The following is a 20783-nucleotide window of genomic DNA, read 5'->3' on the forward strand; positions in this document are numbered from 1 at the left end:
TCAACGCGCGAATATATAACTTCCTTTTTCGAAAGGATTTCGTTTCTTTTTATGAATTCCTTCTGTGTTTTCTTGCCTTCTCTCTTCGATCTCTTTCGTGCGTTTCTCTTTCCCTTCTCCTTTGCTGTTTACGTAAGTTTTTCTCTCTGTTCTCTTTCTTCATTTTTCTTGTTTTCCATTGTTTCTGAAATCAAGCTCTGAAATTGTTTTGAAGATAATGAATGATTCAACTTCAGATTATCAGTTAAACCAGTGCGAAGTGGATTTTGAATTTGAATTCAATGAAGTTTCTGAGGTGTGGTTTAATTCTAGTTAATAATTGAATCTAAATTTGAATCCAGTTAGTAGTTTATGATTATGTAGCTGAATAATGCGTGAACTTTGTCTGTGAAATTTGTTGTTCATTGTTCCTTGTTTGAATTGAATTTAATGTACTAGTTCTGATGAATTTTCTATATTTTATATCAGGAGTGTAAATCAAGAATATTTAGGTGTATTTCAGGAAAGTTTGGGTATATTTACAGTTTATGACTTTTTATCTCACTGAGGGTAAATTGCCTTATTGTTTTAGTTGAATTGTTTTAGTTTCTGTTTATTAATGATTCATGAATCTGATTTTTGTTATTTTTTATTATGGTTTTATAGTTGTATTTGCATTCTATAGTTTATGCTTGTTTTAACATGGTGTAATTTAGGTATATTTCGCAGCAAATCTATGGTGTTGATGAGCAGTTTGTATCCAAGATTAGGATGACCTTTAACACCCTTGAAAATGCTGTAAAATTCTACAAGGATTATGCGAAGGCTGTAGGTTTTTTTTATAAGAGTTCGGAGCACAAATAAAAAGGAAAACGAAATTAAGAATCAATTGATTACATGTAGCATAGAGAAAAAATGGAAATTGAAAATATCTCCGACTGAGAAGACAAATCTCTCAGCTGGATTTGAAGTAGGGAAATCAAAAATTTTTATATTGTTTTGAAAAATCAAGTGGTTGAGGTGTGGTTCAATTCAGAAGAAAAAATGTAGCATTAGAGGAAATATTTTTCTGTATTTGCAGCAAATTTGGGTGTAACACGAAAATATTTGGGTATAAGACGAAGATATTTGGGTATATTTGTAAGAATTTTGGGTGTATTTTTATTTTGATAAGTTCTGCATAACTTAAAACTCTTCCTCTTCTGCTTCTTTTTTTATCATCATCACTATCTTCTTCTTCTTTTTTCTTTTATTCATCTTTTCTTTTTTGTTTTACCTTCTCAAGTTTCTTCTTGTTTTACTATCTTAACAAGAATAAAAACCAAAAAAATCAAATAAAGAAGAAGAAACACATAATGCTGTAAAATTACTTGGAAGATGATGAATTTACATTCATTTAACTAAAAGAAAGAAAGAAATAAGGAAAAAAAGAAGAAGAAAAAAAGTACAGCATTAGAAAAAATATTTTTCCGTACAAAAATGCTATTGGTACACTAAAATCAGCCACCAATGTATTTGTGTATAAATACATGTGTACTTTAATTTATTTTCAATGTATATTTGTATTCCAGTATGTATTTTATACTGGTAGCTGATTTTGGTGGTTGATTTTAGTGTGCACGACTCATTTCTGTATTTGCGGCAAATTTGGGTGTAAAATGAAGATATTTGGGTGTAAAACGAATATATTTGGGTGTATTTTTATTCTAATAAGTTCTGCATAATTCAGAACTCTTCTTCTTCATCATCATCATCTTCTGTTGCTGCTGCTTCTTTTTTTTTCATCATCATCACTATTTTCTTCTTTTTTTCTTATTCATCTTTTTCTTTTTGTTTTACCTTCTCAAGTTTTTTCATGTTTTACTCTCTTAACAAGAATAAAAATAAAAAAATCAAACAAAGAAGAAGAAGAAACACATAATGCTGCAAAATTACTTGGAAGAGGATGAACTTACATTCATTTAACTAAAAGAAAGAAAGAAATAAGGAAAAGAAGAAGAAGAAAAAATGCAGCATTAGAGGAAACATTTTTTGTACAAAAATACTATTTGTACACTAAAATCAGCCACCAATATATTTGTGTATAAATACATGTGCGCTTTAATTTATTTTCAATGTATATTTGTATTCTAGTATACTTTGGTGGCTGATTTTAGTGTACACGTAGCATAACTCATTTCTGTATTTGTAGTAAATTTGGGTGTAAAACGAAGATATTTGGGGGTAACACGAGGATATTTTGGTGTATTTTTATTCTGATAAGTTCTGCATAATTCAGAACTCTTCATATTCCTCCTCCTTATCTTCTGCTGTTTCTTCTTCTTCATCTTCTTATTTCATATTCTCATAATTCTTTTTAGGAGGAAAAAATCAAACAAAAAAGAAAAAATATATAATGTTGCAAAATAAAAAGAAGAAGAAGGAGAAACACAACGATGAAGATGAAACACGCGAAGAGAAAGGAGGAGAAACACAAAAAAAAGGAGAAGAAGAAGGAAGAAGAGGAGGAGAAGGAGAAACGCGAAGAAAAAAAGACAGTTGTGGTTTTCATCGAGGAAGAAGAAGAAGAGTCGTTCATAATGGTGAAGGAGCGCTTTGGAAACGTGATGCGCGTGTTAACACGCTTTTGTGGGTGACGTTGGGTTTGGCTCAACTTGTAAGACTTGTAAGCCAAAAAAACTTGTATGCGTAGCATAACTGATAATAGATATAGTGTAAGTTTAAATTGAATTTTTTTATATTTACTTTTTTTTATATTTTTGATAGGCACAAATTATTGGCTTTAAAAAAAACAAATAATTTGATTTTTTAATAAAAATATTTTTTAAAAAAACGTATTCATTAGCAAAGTTATTACTTCAGCACAATAACAATATTATTGTCACGATTATCACAACCCCGCAAAACGCAGCAAGATTCACATCAACCTTCGCTCGCTACATTCATTCCGGTTACCAGATTCGACAAATCCAGCTTCAGTTTCCATATCAAGAAACCGGCTTGCCAGAAGGATGTGAGAATCTTGACATGCTTCATTCACTTGGCAATGCTTTCAATTTTTTCAACGCAGCAAGTCTTCTAAGGAACCGGTGGAAAAGATCTTCAAAGAGTTGTCGCCGCCGGCATGCTGCATAGTCTCCAATATGAATCTACCGTACACGATCCACGTCGCTAAGAAATTCAAGATTCCAAGGGTTTCTTTTGCTGGAGTTAGTTGCTTCTGTTTAATGTGTTATGATGCTTTGTGTACCTCACTGATATTCTTGGCCAAATCTTCCAATATCTTCGGCAAACAAACCATACAACCGAGAATAAACCCATTAATTCAAATCATACCGAGATCCTTGTGTAACAGAATTTCAAAATCAAATCCTACTAACAACAGAACCGAGCATTACTCGAGGTCCAACCTATTTAACCAGACGAGCTTAACTCGCCAAAACAGGATATACAGGGCAATCACCACCTACTCATCACTTCCCAGTTTCATTTTCTTAACGTTATTGCTTTTAAGTTTGTTATTCTCGTAATTGACTTGAGCGTCGGAGTCCTTTTTGCAGGGTCCACGCCGAGGTCAAAGGTTCGCAGGAGAATGCTTCCGAATCCTCTCACTGTCGTGACGCCGACCATACTTCGGAAGCATACTCTGGACGGAACAATTGGCGCTCACCGTGGGGCCCAATTTTTTCTTCATTTTCAAGTGTAACCCCATACACCTTGTGCTCTTTCTTATTTTTTCAGGAACTGAAGCATGACGGATCAATCGGGCACCCATCAGCATGCCGGTCCCGACCTTGTGGCAGTAAACGCGGCATTACTCGCAGAAAATCAGCGAATGGCTGAGCTATTAGCCACCTTGCAGAATAAAGGTGAAAGGAAAAACGTCAACAAAGAAGTAAACACTGATCAGCAAGACGAACACCAATCAGAGTCCAATGCCAAAACGGAGGAGAAAACCCTGAAGACCGGGATGGGGCGAGCTAACCCCTTTTCTGAAGAAATTATGAGCTTTAAGATGCCTCAAAACTTCATGCTTCCTATGACGCTGGTACCTTATAAAGGGATCGGAGATCCCAAGATTCATGTTACTAAATTTGAGTCTATGATGTTCCTCAATAGTGACTCCGATCTCATATTATGTCGTTCTTTTCCTACTTTTTTGGATGGTGCTGCGCTGTTGTGGTTTTCTAATTTGCCTGCAGGTTCAATAACGAGTTTCGACGACTTCTCCAAGCTCTTTATTAATCAGTTTGCGGCCTCCAAGATTTACGTACGAGACTCAGACTATCTCAGTACTATCAAACAAGGAACGCACGAGAGCCTGAAGGACTATATGACTCGCTTCACGACGACGGCTATGGAGATCCTTGACCTTAATCCAGAAGTCAAACTACACGCCATAAAGAGTGGTTTGCGCCCAGGGAAATTCCAAGAAGCAATAGCAGTAGCAAAGCCAAAGACATTGGAGGAGTTTCGAGAAAAAGCGACTGGGCAAATCGAAATAGAAGAATTACAAGAAAATCGGAGGAGTGAAAGGCAGCCGAACAAAAGGGACGAGGATAGGCCAACTGCCAAAGACACTAAGAAGCCCTTCAGGCTAACACCCAAATATGACTCGTACACCAGATTCAATGCCAGGAGAGAAGACATCATCAAGGAGATACTACATAACAAACTGATAAAGCCACCGAGCAGAGCCGGCTCATACCAAGACCAACGTTATGTGGACAAATCCAAACGCTGCGCCTTTCATCAGAAGTTCGGCCACACCACTGATGAATGTGTAGTCACAAAGGACCTCTTGGAAAGACTAGCAAGACAAGGGCACCTAGACAAGTACATCAGTAGCAAAACAAGGGGGACCTCCGACGACCCCTAGCGATCGACGCCAAGAGCGAGCTTCGCACACCTTGGATAAAGCCGGAGCCCAACCCCCACCGACCAGGGGAATCATCAATTGCATCTCTGGGGGATTCGCAAGCGGAGGTGAAACCAGTTCAGCGCGAAAGCAACGATACAGGGATATGCTAACACTCCAGCGAACGGCCGATGTATCGACAGCCAAACCGAGAATACCTAACATATATTTCAAACAGTCAGACTGTCAAACCAACTCAGATAATCTGGACAACCCCGTAATGATCTCCATTCAAGCAGGGGACCTCCTAGTGAAGAAAGCCCTCCTCGACCCCGGTAGTAGTGCCGGCGTCCTTTTTTATTCAACTTTCAAAAAAATGAAGCTCAGCGAACGAAACCTGCTACCCTCTACGGGGGAGTTGATCGGATTTTCAGGGGAGCGCGTGTCAATTCTCGGTAGCATTTGGCTAAAGACGACCTTAGGCGAACATCCCATGAGCAAAACCAAGGACGTGCAGTTCCTCGTAGTCGATTGCATTAGCCCATACAATATTATTTTGGGTAGACCTTTTCTAAATTCTTTTGGTGCCATTGTTTCCACGCTTCATTTATGTGTCAAATTCCAGGTACAAGAGAACCAAATAGCCACCATACATTCTGACCACATTGAAGCTCGCAGGTGTTACAATGAAAGCTTGAAAATCAGAACAGATATCCGGCAAAGACCTAGGCCAACCCAAAGCACATACAACGTCGCTAACATATCGGGCATTGCCAAGCTCGATCCACGAGGAGATCTCCATGACAAGCCAGCACAAATAGACGAGCTTGAAAAGGTACAATTGGATAACAATGTTAACCACTACACTCACATCAGCTCTTCTCTCCTTTCAGGAACAAAATAAAAGATAACAAGCCTACTTCGGCGAAATGCCGATCTCTTTGCCTGGACACCAGCAGATATGCCCGACATTGACCCGAACCTCATATGCCACAAATTGCAAATTGATCCAAGGGCACGACCTGTCTCCCAAAAGAAACGAAACATGGGAGACGAGAAGCGCGCAGCATGTCTCGAGGAAACCCAGAAGCTCCTCCGACCAGGATTCATAGAAGAGCTCCGATTCACAACGTGGCTATCAAACGTGGTTATGGTAAGAAAGGCCTCAGGTAAGTGGCGAATGTGCGTAGATTTCACTAACTTGAACAAAGCATGCCCCAAGGATGCCTATCCACTCCCATGCATAGATAAATTGGTAGATAATGCATCAGGATATAATGTTTTAAGTTTTTTAGATGCATATTCTGGCTACAATCAGATATTAATGCATCCAAAAGATAAGGATAAGACAGCTTTCATAACTGAACTGGAAAATTACTGTTATACTGTTATGCCTTTTGGCCTTAAGAATGCAGGGGCTACCTACCAACGCCTCATGGACAAAGTCTTCAACAAACAAATAGGGAAAAATCTGGAGGCATATGTTGACGACATGGTCGTCAAAAGTCAACAAGAGCACACCCATGATGCCGACCTAGAAAAAGTGTTCGGTCAGTTAAGGAAACACAACATGCGACTCAACCCGAAGAAGTGCGCCTTTGGAGTTAAGGGGGGAAGTTCTTAGGCTTCATGCTGACATCAAGAGGCATCGAGGCAAATTCTGAAAAATGTGAAGCAATCATTAACATGAGACATCCCCAAACAGTAAAGGAGGTCCAGAGACTAAATGGAAGGCTGGCCACACTTTCTCGATTCCTACCAAGTGTATCAACACATTCTCAGCATTTTTTCAACATACTAAAAAGGCAAACAAAGTTTAACTGGAATACGGAGTGTGAAACAGCTTTTCAGAAATTGAAGCCCATAATCTCGTCCCCACCGATCTTACAGAAGCTGAACCCCGAGAAGCCACTACTGTTATACTTGTCAGTATCTCCAAAGGCTATCAGTTCAGTACTCGCCACGGAGATAAAGGATAAGCAGGAACCAGTCTACTTCGTTAGTAAAACATTGCAAAATGCCAAACTCAGATATCCACCGATGGAGAAACTAGCGTATGCACTGATACTTACAGCAAGAAGATTAAGGCATTACTTCCAAAGCAATAAAGTCATCGTTAGAACAAATCAGCCCTTGCGATAGATTCTTACCCGACCCGAGGTCTCAGGAAGACTCACCAAATGGTCGATAGAATTATCTGAATTTGACATAACATACGAGCCGAGGACGACAGTAAGGGCACAATTCTTGGCAGATTTTGTAGCCGAGTTAACAGACCAAGCAGATCATGAACACACATGGGAGCTCTACGTAGATGGGGCTTCAAACTCAGAAGGATCGGGGGCAGGAGTATACTTAACAGACAAATCCGACCTCCAAGCAGAACAGTCAATCAAATTCTCATTTCAAACAAGTAACAACCAAGCCGAGTACGAAGCCTTACTCGCCAGCCTTCGACTTGCACAATCCCTAAACATAACACACCTACAGGTATATTGCGACTCACAACTGGTGGTACAGCAGGTGACCGGGAATTTTCAGGTAAAGGACCAATTGTTAGAAAAATATCACACACTGGTAAGAGAACTCATACCTCACTTCACTTCCATACAAATCACACATATAGCTCAGGAACAAAACACCCGAGCAGATGCTTTATCAAAACTAGCAACAACTAGGAAGAGTACGCATGATTCTGTTATATCTCAGCTAACCCTCGCTGAACCGAGCTTTGGCAAAAGAATATTTTCTATCTCACAGGAACAAGACTGGCGAACACCATACAAGCAATACCTACAAACTGGAACCATACCAACAACCATCAAGGACGAACGGGCATTTAAAAGGTGAGCAACATCTTTCACATTGATAGGAACCGATTTATACAAGAGAGGCTTCTCCCAACCACTACTAAGATGTCTAAGCACGGATGAAGCTAAGATTGCCATGGATGAAACCCACGAAGGAGTATGCGGTAACCACATTGGAGGAATAAGCCTGGCATCTAAGGTCGCCAGAGCGGGCTACTATTGGCCAACAATGAAGAGTGATTGCATTGAAAAGGTAAGAAGATGCGACAGCTGCCAAAAGCACGCACCATCAATACACAACCCAGCCAAGAACCTACATAGCTCGGAGGTAAGCTGGCCGTTTTATAAATGGGGGCTTGATATTCTCGGCCCATTCCCCAAAGCTCCCGAGCAGGTAAAATATTTACTTGTAGCAATTGATTATTTTTCGAAATGGATAGAAGCCACACCTCTAGCAAAAATAGGGGCTGAAAAAGTCCGAGCTTTTCTTTGGAAAAACATCATTTGTCGTTTCGGCATACCACATGCCATTATAACTGACAATAGTCGGCAGTTTACCGATCAAAGCCTGGCAGAATTTTTGCAGGGTTTCAAAATTAAGCATCATTTTTCATCAGTGGAACACCCGCAAACAAACGGACTCACCGAGGCAGCTAACAAGGTAATTCTTATGGCACTCAAGAAAAAACTCGGCGAAGCTAAAGGAGAGTGGGCAGAGTTGATCCCAGAAATATTGTGGATTTACAACACAATGAAACAAACAACCACCAAGGAGACCCCCTACCGACTCGTTTACGGCGCCGACGCAATGATCCCAGTCGAAATCGCCTTAACATCAGCAAGAGCAAAAGAAACCTCGGCACCAAACAATGATGACGTCAGACAAATAGAACTGGATACAATAGAGGAAGACAGATACAAGGCCGAGATAAGACACAAGGCAATGCAAAACATAATAAGAAGGAAATACAACAAAATGGTCAAATCCAGGTCTTTCGCAGAGGAGGACCTCGTCTTAAGACAAACAGAGGAGGCAAGGAAACCACAAGCACACGGAAAGCTCGCCACAACATGGGAAAGTCCTTACAGAATAACAAAAGTCCTCGGCAACGGAGCATACAAACTTCAAACATTACAAGGAAATGACATCCCTGGAATATGGAATGTATCATCTCTTAAATCCTACTTATCATAAGAAGATATGGACATCGGGAGACACTCTTTTTCCTACTCACAAGGTTTTTCCAAAAAACAAGGGTTTTTCTTGGAGAGGTTTTAATGAGGTCCCCCACCCCATATCAGTCATGTACTCAATAGAAATAATCAAATATACACTTCTAGCCAGAATATCTAATTATCATAACCACTACATTAATAGTGTCAAATACTGAGATAATGTGCGCACATCTACAATCAAAACATCAAACTCCCTATACGGGTACAAAATATCTAAGTCCAATTAAACAAAATAAATTACCAAAGCAGTCCTCTAATCTGCTCCCTTCTCCACTGATTCACTTTCACCCTGATTCTCAGGCAGGGTACCATCATCCATGAGGCGACCATTGCTTACAATTTTTGTTACATCAAGCAAACTCACATCAGCATCCGGAGCGACAACACCAATCTGAGCTACAGCCCGATCAAAGCCAAGAGTAAAGGCAGTCAAAACTTCCTCTTCAAGCTCGGCAACTCTTGCCTTCAATCCCACCAGCTCGGTAACATTTGCCTCCAAGTCACCCTTCAGCTTAACAACTTCAGTTTCAGAAGCCTTCTTCACATTCTTTACCTCAGCCCTTAATTTCTCAATCTTTGAATCCCTCTCCTGCAATGATTCCTTAAGCTTCTTCACAGCAGCCACATTATCTGCATCTAAGATAGCGTCCAATTCAAAGGTGCGCCCAATCGATAGCAAACAAGCACCCATGACCTAAAATAACAAAGGTCGTCAATCAATACTCAAATCAAGTAAAACAAAAGAACTAACACCACAAGTAAAGCAAACCTGCAGATAACGTGCGACTCCTATCTTCCCAGCATCATGAATCGTCTTCACATCAGCATCAACCTGGGCGAACTCATCAGCCACTGCCATGAACGAAAACGAAGCCGACCATATAGAGTTACTCGGCCCATCCCTATAACCATGAAGGACAAGTTGACTCTGGTAGGTAGACTCAATCTCCTCTGCCGTAAAGACAGCATTATCCTCCTTCACCCCGGTCAGATCCACCACCTTTGAAGGTCCCCCACCTCTTTTCCTCTTAAGAGGAATCTCCTGACCAACAGAACCCCCACCCTCTTTTCCCACATTTGTTGAAGATCCTTCTTTTTCCTTCTTCTTAGCCTTAGAAACGAAAGCCTTCAAATTAGCAGTAGTTAAAGTTGAAGCCTTTTCACCTAGCAAAAACAACCAACAAAATCAGATAACTCTTGAAAATATTAACATGAGAAAACCAACAAAAGGCATACCTAGATATTCATCTAAAGCCTCCCTATCCCCCTCGAGCCTCAGCAAGGCCTGAATAGACAAAAGCTCGGAGGACGACATAGCAGACATAAGAAAACCGATAAGATAATCCTCACTCTTCACCCTATCCTCGCACTCTAAAACCTGCCGAGGATCAGGAGACCAGAAAATCGGAAACCTCTCTTCCATCATAGCATCAAGATAAAAAGGATAACACTTTTCAAAAATCTAAACCTTCACAAAAAACTCTTTGAAATCCTTAAAAGAGGACTTGTACAGGCTAAAGATAGCTCGTCTAGGGTGACTACTTAAGTTCACCCAGCCACCCTTCCAAACACCCTTCGCTTGAAATAGCGAAAAGAACACCCCAAGGGAAGGATAACAATCCAGATACTCCATAAGACACTCAAAGGCACGAACAAAAGCCCACGAATTAGGGTGAAGCTGCGTGGGAGCACAATTTAACAGAGATAACACACCACATTCAAAATTAGTAAAGGGAAAGCGAACACTCAATTCCGTCAACAAGCAAGTATACATGTAAAAGTATGCCCAGTCACCCCTTTTCTCACACACCCTATCACTCTTCTCGCAAGGCAAGAACCTAACCCTCAAACTGTCTCCACCCGTGACCCACCTCGCATTGTTCAACTGCGACAGCATATCAGAACTACTGAACACTGAAGCCCGTGACTTATCGTCGCTATCAACCCAGCCATAAGGGTCATTTTCATCCACATCAACTCTCTTCTTACCCATGCAAACTAACTACAAACAGTAACGAAAAAGACAAACGAAAAATGAAAGAAAGTTACCTTTCTTACTCATCTTGCTACTCAAAAACAAAAACCAAACTCGCAGAAGCCTAACGGATAAGGGGACAAGGAGTTACTTCGACACATTACTCCACGTAACCCTCCCACTTCCCCATTAATCACAACTGGCGTCTCCCCACTTCCCGCCTACGAAAAAAAAAAAAACACAAACACCAACAACACACAAAAACAAAACATAGTTTGCGCAAAGCCCAATTATCTAGGCCCAAAGCAGCTTAGCAAGAGAAACACGTTAAGCTTGGGGGCTACCCAGGCAATACATCCACATTAAAACTCCAAAAACAAACAGGCCGAAGATATAGAAAAGCTCAACATGTTCCTCATGCCGAGCTTGGCGGCTGTGTACCTCACCGATATCCTCGGCCAAATCTTCCAATATCTTCGACAAACAAACCATACAACCGAGAATAAACCCATTAATTCAAATCATACCGAGATCCTTGTGTAACAGAATTTCGAAATCAAATCCTACTAACAACAGCACCGAGCATTACTCGAGGTCCAACTTATTTAACCAGACGAGCTTAACTCGCCAAAACAGGATATACAGGGCAATCACCACCTACTCATCACTTCCCAGTTTCATTTTCTTAACGTTATTGCTTTTAAGTTTGTTATTCTCGTAATTGACTTAAGCATCGGAGTCCTTTTTGCAGGGTCTACGCCGAGGTCAAAGGTTCGCAGGAGAACGCTTCCGAATCCTCTCACTGTCGTGACGCTGACCATACTTCGGAAGCATACTCTGGACGAAACACTTTGCATACAAGTAATGTGAGGAATAGTGTTGAGGATGAAACAGAGTACTTCGTTATACCGGATTTACCGGATGAAATTGAAGTCACTAAATCGCAGGTACGGGCACAGGTGGACGAGAATTGGAGCAGGTTTGGTGAAGAGATTTATGCAGTTGAAAGTGATTCTTTTGGAGTAATCATGAATTCGTTTCAAGAATTGGAGCTTGAATATGAAAGAATGTACAAGAAGGTTAAAAAGGATAAAGTGTGGTGTGTTGGTCCGGTGTCACTGATCAACAAGGATCAGTTGAAGAAGGTTCAAAGAGGAAATAATGTTTCAGTTGAAGAGTGGAAGCATCAAAATTGGCCTGATTCTCAAAAGCCAAAGAGTGTGATTTATGCATGCCTTGGAAGCTTAAGTAATGTAACTACAATTCAATTGATTGAGATTGGTTTAGCCCTAGAAGAATCTATAAGACCCTTCATTTGGGTAATTAGAGAAGGGAATCAATTAGAGGCGCTAGAAAAGTGGATTAAGGAAGATGGTTTTGAAGAAAGAATCAAAGGTAAGAGTCTTATAATTCGAGGTTAGGCTCCTCATCTACTAATACTGTCACATCCTTCAAGTGGAGGGTTCTTGACACACTGTGGCTGGAACTCTACTTTGAAAGCTATATGCACCAGCATGCCGATGCTGACGTGGCCGTTATTCGCAGACCAGTTTCTGAATGAAAAACTAGTTGTCAAAGTACTAAAAGTTGGAGTGATGGTTGGTGTGAAAAGTCCTACTGCTTGGGGGAAGGAGGAGGAGGTTGGTGAACTGGCTAAGAAAGAGGATATTAAAATAGTAATAGAGGAGTTAATGGATGAGAATAATGGTGAATGTGAAGAAAAAGAGAAAGGATAAGAAAGTTAGCGGAAATAGCTAAAAGATCTATAGAAGAAGGTGGATCTTCTCATAGTAACTTGACTGTATTTATCCAAGAAATTTTAAATAAAAAAATGGGAGGTATATGATAATATGATTTTCCAAACTAATGGCAAACAATGTAATTGCAAATGTGTGAGAGTTTTTAGTATGCTTAATTTTTGCTTTGTGTGTTTGGAATATCCAAATATTTGACTATAGGGTTCTTCAATGTATAATATGCGGTTTGCACTTGGAATCCAAGAATGATCTTGCTTATTAAATATTAATCCATTTTTATATGTAATTTAAAAATAATTAATGTGTAAAATAATTTATGTATGTAGTTAAAACGATAAATCCTAGAATCTCAACTAATTATATTAAGCTCAAATCCTAAATAGTATTTGATTTGATCTTTGATCTGAAGATTATCAAAATTGGGTAATAAAATCATCATAGAGCACTCAACTATAATTGAAGTGGTGATGAATCGAGAGGCGGTGGAGCAGACAAAGTACTTTAGGACGTGAAGACAACTCAATCCGCCCTCGTCTTCTTTTCCAATGTGATTGTCTTAATCCAAATGGTTGGACACATTACAAAGGATGAAAATGAAAGCTCACATTACATAATACATACAAGCCTTATTTTAGGAAAGAAAGGATGACAGTATGAGTTATTCATCAATTAGAAAGTTGAAGAAGGGACGACAAAAGCTGAATAAGCTTATGCAGAAATATACTGATGTTATAAAAAAGTGTGTTATCTCTATTTTTTTTTGCAGTAGATATGCCTTAATCCTCATCAAGATATAACTCTTGAAAAGGTTGATAGGTCCAATTCTTCCCTCAATCAGCTCATTGGAATACAAATAATAAACTCGCTGCTGCCACTTATTTCGACAAGCAATTGAAAAATGTTTAAGAGATTGTGTTTATCCCGGGCAAATTTGTTTATAAATAATATAAATAATATAAATAAAGTGTGGTGAATAATAAAGCAGACACACATACCAAGAAAGGAATGTTAGTTATAAATGTCACATAAGTAAACGAATTAAACCCACCCAAATTCAGTGGACTAAACCCAGTGAAGATATCCACCAAAACAAAAATGGATTCTATAACACCACATCTCCATTTCGTTGTGTTCCTATTAGTGGCACCTGGCCACATGATTCCAGTGATGGACATTGCAAAAAATACTGCTTCAGCAGAGTGTTGTTGTCACGGTAGTCACAACCCCACAAAATGCAGCAAGAATCACATAAACCCCAAACCTTTGCTCGTTAAAATGAATCCAGTTATCAGATTTGATTAATTTATCATCAATTTCCACATCAAGAGGCTGGTTTGCCAGAAGGGTGTGAGAATTTTGATATGTTACCTTCACTTGGCAATACCATTAATTTGTTGAATGCGACAAGCATTTTTATGGGAACCGGTGGAGAAGCTTTTCAAAGAGTTGGTGCCGCTGCCGAGCTGCATAGTTTCTGATACGTGTTTGCCATATACAATCCACATTGCCAACAAATTCAGCATTCCTGGGATTTTTTTACCGGAGTAAGTTGTTTCTGCCTCTTGTGTACTCAGTTTGCGCACCAATGATGTGAGGGAAATCATAAAGGATGAATCAGAGGACTTTTTCGTGCTTGGTACATTAGACAAAATTGAAGTAACCAAACGACTGGCATTATCACCAAACAATGAGAAATGGAACAAGTTTAGTGAAGAAAAAAGAACTAACTACTCAATTGTGACTCAACAGGTAAAGTCTCCATCACTGCCGCCTCAACAAAAATGTTGTGGTCGAAAGAACTATATGCCACTTTTCCAATTCTTAGGTATCTGCAAGTTTATCTTTTAACAGTAAGAATGCTTTTTTGTATGTTGAAAATAATCTAATTAAAAGGCTTATGTAGGTAACTTCAGAAATCAACTTAGAAATTGAAAACATTTTCCAACTTAGAACTAACTAATCAATTGAAACAGCTAGTCCAATACCTAAGGCCAAAAGAAAAAGCATTTTCGAACCATGTAGGTCACTTCAGAAATTAACTTGGAAATTAAAACAACTGACCTTATTCCTTGCCATGCATCTAATGATCATTTCCAGAAAAGTTTGTGCCTCATTCTTTTTCTTTTATCTATAAGTGACAACATTAGAGAGGTTTTAGTTGTCTTCCCATTGTAAAATCAAGGGCTTCCCTATTCTGATAATCCACCTTTACAAAGATGATCGATTATGTTTTTGACATATGCATGATTTCCTCTGATGAAAAAATGATTGAAAAATCTTCTGTGCATTCTTCTACTCTTCCAGAGTTCTATAAACCATATATAAGTATTTTGTATGTGTACAAATTAGGACAAATATCATCATCAACAATTTGGTTTAATAGTATAATTGCCTTGCCAAGTTGCTGCCTGTCGTATAATGCATGTAACAATATATTGTAAGTTTCAATATTTGGATCCAAATTCTTGGAACACATATATAGGAAAAGCTTCATGGCTTCATCAAATCTTTTATTCTTGTAATAACCACTAATCAAGATATTGTAACTCCAAATATTTGGAACAAAACTTCTTTCATAGATGAGACTTTTAAATAATGCAATTGCCTCATCAAGATGCTGGTTTTTGCACACGAAATCTAAAAGGATATTATAAGTGTTTACATCAAGGAATGGTTGACCGCAATAATGCATTTCATTAACAATCTCCCATGCAGACGAGATTCTACCAGCTTTGCACAAGCTATCAACTAGAGAATTGTAAGTTACAATGTTTGAAACTATGTTCTTAAGAAACATATCTTTCCTCAAATTCATGGCCTCATCCACTCTGTTAATCTTGCAATAACCTTTAATCAAGATGTTATAACTCCAAACATCAAGCACAACCCCCCTTTCAATTACCATATCAAATAATTTTCTTGCCTCATCAACTTTATTGTTCAAACAATATCCATTTATCAAAATTGTGTAAGTAATAATGTTTGGTTGCTGGCCCCTTAGAATCATCACATCGCACAAATCGTGGACTTGTAATAGCATCTCTTCTTTGCATAATGCATCAATTATTATGTTAAAGGTATACACATCTAGGCTGATGTCTTTAACAAAAATCTCATTCAGCAATAATCCAGCTTCTTTCTATTGGCTCACATAACAAAAACCATATATTATTGAAGTGTAAGTAACAATATCAGGGGAAATTCCTCGACCAAGCATATTAAAATATAAATCCAGTGCATCATTCAAAAGTCCACCTTTGCACAAACCATCAACAACAATATTGTACATTACAAGATTTGCCTTAACAAACTGACCCTCCATTTTCCAAAGCCTTTGGAGAGCAACTCTTGTTTCTCCAGACTTACACAGCCCATTGATTAAGGTTTCGTACATAACTTCATCAAACCAAAATCCTTTTGCAACTATTTTACCATAAATGTAGAGTGCATCCAAAATCTTACCATTAAGATACAACCCCTTCATTAGTGTAGTAAAAATTACCGCACTTGGCTTAAAACCCTATACAAACTTGCTTATTACCAAGAGTGCAAAACCCATCTGACCTGCATGGCCATAACAATTGATCAAGATGTTCAAAGTAATACTAAATGGTAGAATGCCCTTTGACTCCATCTAGGTATAAAGATGAATAGTCGTGGCATAATACTTCATCTTTACAATCGTTCCCAAGATTTTGGTTAATTCCACAATCGATGGCTGCGGATGCATATCAACCTTGCAATTAAATAAAGCTACAGCATCTTCAAGATTATCAAATTTGTAAGTATCTCGTGATGGAAGCGGCTATGAATGAAGAAGACATAGCCTTGTACGGTGGGCATATGGCATAAAAGCAAGTAAGTTCGATGATGGCAGAAGAAAGCGATGGAGTTTAGGGATGCATACTGCGTTGCAAACAACATGTCCTCTTAACATAAAAACTGATGATACTTCACGAAACACAATTCTCCACTCTATGATTATCAGTATTGCCTGAAACCGTTTAGCTACCTTAAGAATGAAGAAGACGACTTTAGATATTTAATATAAATCAACTTTCCTATTCGTATTAAGAATGTTTTAGTGCAAAAAACTGGTTTCACTCAACTGAATTGAAACTGAACTGAAACTATTTTAAATAAACTAATTTTTTAAATAAAAAACTGAACTGAAACCATAATTTTTATGAAAACTAGTTTATTAAAAACCAGTTTTTATGATTTAGTTTAGTTTTAAACCAAATTAAAACTTGTTTTATTTAAACTCCAAAATTAGTTTTTACATACTCTTTCTCTCTCTCTCTCCCTTTTCTCTCTCTCTCCTCTTTCTCCCCCTCCTCTCTCCCTTCTCTCTCTTTCCCCTTTCTTCCTTCTCTCCCTTCTCTCTCTTTCTCTCTCTCTCTCTCTCTCCCTCTCATTCCCGTTTCTCTTCCTCTCTCTCTCCCTCCCTCCTTTTCCTCTCTTCCCCTTTCTTTCTCTCTCTCTCCTCTCCCTCCTCTCTCTCTCTTTCCCCCTCCCATCTTTCTTCCTCTCTCTCTCTCTCTCTCCTTTTCCCCCTCTCCCTCTCTCCCCCTTCCTTCATCTCTCTCTCCCTTTTTCTTTCTCTCTCTCCTCTCCATCCTCTCGCTCTCTCTCTCCTTCCCCTCTTTCTTCCTCTCGCTCTCTTTCCTTTTTCTCCCCTCTCCCTCGCTCCCCTTCCTTCCCCCTTCTCTCTCTCTCTCTCTCTCTCCCTCTTTTTCCTCTCTTTCCCCTTTTGTTTCTCTCTCTCCTCTCTCTCTCTCTCTCTCTCTCCTTTTTCACTTTTCTCTTTTTCTCTCTCTTATTCCTCTCTCTCCCCTTCCCTTCTTTCTCTTTCATCTTCTCTCTCTTTCTCCTTTTTCTCCCCTTCTTTTCTCTCTTTTCTCTTTCTCTCTCAGCCTTCTCTCACTCTATATCCCTCTTCTCTCTCTCTCCCTCTTTTTTCCAAAATAAGAGAGAAAAAGAGAGAGAAAAGAGAAAAAAGGAAGGAGGATAGATAGGGAAAAGAGAGAGAGGGGAGGAAGAGAGAGAGGAAGAAAGAGAAGGGAGGGGGAGAAAGAGCGCAAGGAGAGAGAGAGAGGAAGAGAGAGAGGGAGAGAAAGTGAGAGAGAAAGAGAGAGAGGGCGAGAGGAGGAGGAGAGGAAAGGAGAGAGAGGGAGAGAGAGATAGAGAGGAAGAGGGATAGGGGAGAGAGAGAATGAGAGAAAGGGATAGAGAGGGAAAAAAGGGAGAGAGAAAGAAAAGGGAGGGGGAGAAAGAGGGGGAGGGGGAGAGAGAGAGATAAGGAGAGAGAGAAAAGGAAAAGGGAGAGAGAGGAAGAAAAAGAGAGGGGAGGGGCAGAAAAAAGGAGAGAGAGAAGAGGAAGAGATAGAGGGGAAGGAGAGAGAGAAAGGGAGATAAGGAGAGAGAGAGAGAAAAGAGGAGGAGAAAGGGAGAGAAGAAGAGAAAGAGAGGAAGATGGGAAGAAAAGAGAGAAAGGGAGAGAGAGAGGGAAAGGGAGAGAGAGGACAAGGAGAGAGAGGGAGAGAAGGAGAGAGAGGGAAAGAAAGAGAATGTAAAATCTAATTTTATATATGTTAAGAGAGAGAGGGAGAGAGAGAAAGAGAGAAGGAGATAGGGAGAGAAAGAGAGAGAGGAGTGGGAGAGGAAAAGAGAGAGAGGGAGAGAGAGAGAGGGATAGGGGAGAGAGAGAATAAGAGAAAGGGATAGAAAGGGAGAAAAGGGAGAGAGAGAGGGGGGAGAGAGGAGGGGGAGAGAGAGGGAGAGAAGGAGAGAGAGAGGAAGACAAAGAGAGGGGAGGGGAGAAAGAGGGGAAGGAGGAGAGAGAGAAAAGGAAAAGAGAGAGGAGGGAGAGAGAGAAAATAGGGGGAGTGAGGGAGAGAAGAAGAGAGAGAGGAAGAGGGGAAGGAGAGAGAGGGAGAGAAGGGAGATAGAGAGAGGAGGGGGAAAGAAGGAAAGAGAGAAAGGAGGGAGAGAAGAAGAGAGAGAGAGAGAGGAGAGAGGAGAGAGGGAGAAGGGAAGGAGAAAGAGAGAGGGAGAGAGAGAGAATAGGGAGAGGGAGAGAGGGAGAGGGGGAGAGGAGGAGAGAGAGAGAGTGGGAGAGAGAAGGGGAGAGAGAGAAAATGTAAAAACTAGGGCAAAACACTAAAATAAGCCAAGGGAAAGAAATTTTTACGCAAATCCGCCAAACTAAAATTTATTTCATGAATGAACCAATGCATGTTTATATGTAGTTCGAATCAACTAGATTCGAACTCAATCTACACATAATTCGAATCATATTGCTTCGAATTATACCCAAAACTCACACACACTAATTCGAATCAACTTGATTCGAATTACACACATACAATAATTCGAATCAAGTTGATTCGAATTACACCCTGATTTATTAAAAAAATTAATAATTTATTAAAAAATTTATTAAAAAATAATAATTTAAAATTAAAAAAATATATATTCTATTTCATGTATTAAAAAAAATCTAACAAAATATTTAATTACGAGACTTTTTTTAAATATTAATGAGCTATCAATTCAAATTCCATACAATACTCTTTTGTCCATTTGTAATAGCTCATGAATATTTTTTAATAAATTTTTTTAAATTATATGGTGAGATATTACATGATTCGAATTACGCATGGAAAGTTCAATCACTCTGATTCGAATTATATGGTGAGCAATTCGAATTCTATACAATACTCTTCTGTCCATTCTTGATAGCTCATGAATACTTTTTAATAAATTTATTTTAATTATACCACAAAAAATATTTTATTCTATGCAAAATAATTTAAAAATGGCTTAAAAGATGTTAGGAGTACTATAAAAATTTGCAATGACTTAGGACATTAATAATTTAGAAATTAAAGAAAATATATTTTTATCATGTATTTACCTAAATCACTAGAATATTACAAACTTTTATAGTACTCGTAACATTTTTAAGCCATTTTTTTAAATTATTTTGTATAGAATAAAATATATTTTTTAATTATTTTGGATGGAATAAAATATTTTCTTTAATTTTTAAATTATTATTGACTATCTAGAGTATTTTATTTAAAATTTGTGTACATGCATGTATTTACCTAAATCATTAGAACATTACAAATTTTTATAGTATTCCTAATATTTTTTAAGTCATTTTTTAAATTATTTTGCATTATTTTTTTGTGGTTTATATAATTAAAATAAATTTATTAAAAAATATTCATGAGCTATCAAGAATGGGCAGAAGAGTATTGTATAGAATTCGAATTGCTCACCGTATAATTCGAATCAGAGTGATTGAACTTTCCATGCGTAATTCGAATCATGTAATATTTCACCATATAATTTAAAAAAATTTATTAAAAAATATTCATGAGCTATTAAAAATGGACAAAAGAGTATTTTATGAAATTTGAATTGATAGCTCATTAATATTTAAAAAAAGTCTCGTAATTAAATATTTTGTTAGATTTTTTTTAATGCATGAAATAAAAAATATATTTTTTATTTTAAATTATTATTTTTTAATAAATTTTTAATAAATTATTAATTTTTTTAATAAATCAGGATGTAATTCGAATCAACTTGATTCGAATTATTTTATGTGTGTAATTCGAATCAAGTTGATTCGAATTAGTGTGTGTGACTTTTGTGTATAATTCGAAGCAATATGATTCGAATTATGTGTAGACTGAGTTCGAATCTAATTGATTCGAACTACATATAAACATGCATTGGTTGATTCATGAACTAAATTTTGGTTTGGCGGATTTACGTAAAAATTTCTTCCCCTTGGCTTATTTTAGTGTTTTGCCCTAAAAACTAATTTTTTATATGTTAAAAATTAAAACTAGTTTTAGCCTATAAACCAGTTTATACTGATTTTTTCAATTAAAACTGATTTTATTTTTATGAACTGGTTTAAACTGGTGTACTGTATTGTTAAATCAGTTTTTTATATGATAAAGTAGTTTAGTTCAGTTTCTAAATCATTTAAAATGATTTAGTACAGTTTCAGTTCAGTTTATGAAAAAACTGAACCATGAACACCCTTAGCAACAACTACAATTCATTGGTTTGAATAGAAATTAAAAGCTAAGTAGTTGCCACAAACAAATAAATAAAAATAAAAGAATACGCAAAATTAGCACCTT

At 38.0% G+C, this 20783-nt stretch overlaps 1 pseudogene; it reads left to right on the forward strand.

Moving 5' to 3' along the window:
* The first annotated feature begins 217 nt into the window (after window positions 1-217).
* LOC112705315 (UDP-glycosyltransferase 73C6-like) lies at window positions 218-14093 on the forward strand (annotated as a pseudogene).
* Window positions 14094-20783: the final 6690 nt, after the last annotated feature.

This window comes from Arachis hypogaea, chromosome 8 (assembly GCF_003086295.3).
Source record: "Arachis hypogaea cultivar Tifrunner chromosome 8, arahy.Tifrunner.gnm2.J5K5, whole genome shotgun sequence".
Lineage (NCBI taxonomy): Eukaryota > Viridiplantae > Streptophyta > Magnoliopsida > Fabales > Fabaceae > Arachis > Arachis hypogaea.